Consider the following 3,262-nt stretch of genomic DNA (forward strand, 5'->3'; position numbering starts at 1 on the left):
TGGTCCCCATTTATCGGCTCCCGGAGGAAATAGATGGGCAGGTGATCACTTCCTCCGTTAGGTTCCTTGCTATCCAGGAGCTTGTTTCTGCCCAGTGCTAGCTGCTGCTCGGTAACAAATGTTAGGCGAGCGCCCAGAAGGCAGCTGGCAATGGGGGTGCCCTCGGTCAGTTCATTCATCCAACTTCCTGCTGCGAGAGGAGGGCCTCGGAGAAGTTCTGCATTCCGGTGAGCAATACCAGCCAGTATCTCCAAGGCTGGGAGTAGGGGCTAGTTCATGGCCCAGGAATCAGGGAAGGAAGGCTTCATGGAGAACTGTCACTTGAGTCTGAAAGAATTTTTAAAAATGTATTTTTATTGATTTCAGAGAGAAAAAAAAAAGAGAGAGAAACATCAATGATGAGAGAGAATCGTTGATCAGCTGCCTCCTGCACGTCCCCCACTGGGGACTGAGCCTGCAGCCTGGGCATGTGCTGACTGGGAATTGAACACTCACCTCCTGGTTCATAGGTTAACCTCAACACTGAGCCATGCTTACTGGGCAACTTAAAGAATTTTTAATAATGTATTTTATTGTCCCCTTCCCCTATGCTCATTAGAAAAACCTTAGAAAAAGGTGATAAACCAAGAGAAGAAGTGAATTCACTTCAATTCTTCTACCTAGAAGCAGCCACTCTTCAGGTTTTGGCAAATATTCTCTCTACTCTTTTTTTCTAGCAAAACGTGGTGTTTGTTCAGCAATTACTCTGTCAAACACTTTTGCATAGAATGTTTGATCTGGTCTTCACAGTTCTAAGGGACTTCATTTAACAAAAAGTGAAATCATACAGTAATTGATTCTCAGTAACTGGTAATTGCATTCTTGGAAAGTTTCATACGGATAAAGTTGGAATCTCCCTAGATTCCCACCCCAATCTCCTTGTGTTTTGTAACTTTTTTCATGTGTTTTAATGGGTTCTTTCATTTAGCAATATATTTTGAAAATATTTCCCTGTCACTACAGTCTTCTACAGGGTATCCCCACAAATGTATACACATTTTAACAGCTGATAGCTCAATTGATGTTTCTTTCTTTGCAGACTTAACACATTGGAATTAATAATTATTCAAAGTGTGTATACATTTTTTGATGATTCTACGATAAGGTAACCAATCTCTCCCCTCCCCTGCCTTTTTATTTTTTACTATCATAAACCCTGCTGCATTGAATATCCTTGTAGCTAAATCTTTGCATATATCAGCAATTATTTTCTTAAGGATACATTCTTTTTTTTATTGCTTAAAGTATTACAAAATTAATAATTATTCAAAGTGTGTATACATTTTTTGATGATTCTACGATAAGGTAACCAATCTCTCCCCTCCCCTGCCTTTTTATTTTTTACTATCATAAACCCTGCTGCATTGAATATCCTTGTAGCTAAATCTTTGCATATATCAGCAATTATTTTCTTAAGGATACATTCTTTTTTTTATTGCTTAAAGTATTACAAAGGGCATCACATATGTGTCCCCTCCCCCCAAGGATACATTCTGAGGAGTGTAATTGTTGCATTGATATTAAGGCTTTTGTTTGTTTGCTTTAACAGGTTGCCAAATTCTACATGTGTAGCATTTTTATTAAAGGTCCGATAAAGCATTCCAGGCAGAGAAAATGACATAAGCAGAAGTAAGAAAGTGCAATGTATGTGCATGGTCTAGAGCAGGACATCCAACAATGCTTTCTGCAATGATAGGAATGCTCTGTACCTGCAGCGTCCAGTGTGGTAGCCACTAATCACATGTGGCCACTGACAACTAGAAACGTGGTAAATATGGCTAGGAACTGGGGTTTTACTTTAATTTAAATTCATTTCAATTTCAATAGCCACACGTGGCTAGTGGCTGCCATATTAGATAGTAGAGAGTAAGCTCCTTTCATTCAATCAGGCAAGTAGTTGAACAACTATTGGACCCTTTCCAAGTGCCAGGATTATTTGTGGCGCTGGGAGATCAGCAGTGACAAGACAAAGTCCCTGTCCCCAGGCAACATGGAGAGATGGACAATAAACACAAACGTTCATTTCAGATGTGAAATTTCAGACATTGATGAAAACAGATAAAACCAAGTTGTGAGTACAGTGACTCAGGGTTGCAGAGGTGAGGGTGGACTTCATGGGCTTCTGGGGTCTCAGTTGAGCTGGGACCTAAATGACAAGAAGTCAGACCTGTGAAGAGCTGCGGGAAAAGCATTCTAGGCAGAGGGAACAGCAAGTGCAAAGGGTTTGAGCCTGGCATGTTGGGAACAGAAGGCTGGAGCCCAACAGGGTGGGAGGGGTTGGGGATGGGTCACCCCGAGGAAGGCAGGGCCCTGGCCAGTTCTCTGTGGAGAACTGAAACGGAGGCTGACTCAGCCTAGTGCACCCAGAATATTTCTGCAGAGATACAGTAACCCCCTCCAACCCCAATAATCTGCAACCGTGGGGAAGAGGGTTGGGCAGGAACATCCGACCAACAGAGAGCCTTGCTGTCATGCGTCAGATGACTTGGGAAGGAGTCAGCCACCTTCCTGCCTGGTCTGTGACACCCATTTCAAAACTGGGTTGTTTTTAGATGGTATCACTTGTTCCTGGAACTTCTATGACCCCTCTCTTCTTGCTCCATAACACTAGGAAACATGCTTCTCTGAGCAAAGGGAAAACAAATCTTTAGTACTTCTGAAGTGCCAGGAATGCTTTCGGCACTCCCACCCATATCTTATGAGGGGTCTGGTTTCTCCACATCATTGCCAACGTTTGGTGCTACGACTGGTTTTTATTTTAGCCATCCTGATAGGGGTGTAGTGATATCTCATTATGGTTCTCTTTGCACCTCCTTAATGGCTAGGGATGCTAAACATCTTTTCAGGGGCTCCTTGCCATCTGTACATCTGTTTGATAATGCCTGTTCATAATTTTTGCCATTTATAATTGATCTAGAGGCCCAGTGCATGAAATTCGTGCGGGGGGGGGTGTCCCTCAGCCCAGCCTGCGCACTCTCCAATATGAGACCCCCCACCGGGATCGGGCCTAAATGGGCAGTAGGACATCCCTTTCACGGCCCGGATTGGAGAGGGTGCAGGCTGGGCTGAAGGACACACACACCCCCCTCCTGTGAATGAATTTCATTCACCAGGCCTCTAGTCATGTATAATAAAAGCATAATATGCTAATTAGACCGGACAGCTGAACAACATTCCAGATGTCATTCCAGATTTCCTTCCAGATGAAGCCACCATGGCGGGG

Source organism: Myotis davidii, unplaced genomic scaffold (assembly GCF_000327345.1).
Source record: "Myotis davidii unplaced genomic scaffold, ASM32734v1 scaffold575, whole genome shotgun sequence".
NCBI lineage: Eukaryota > Metazoa > Chordata > Mammalia > Chiroptera > Vespertilionidae > Myotis > Myotis davidii.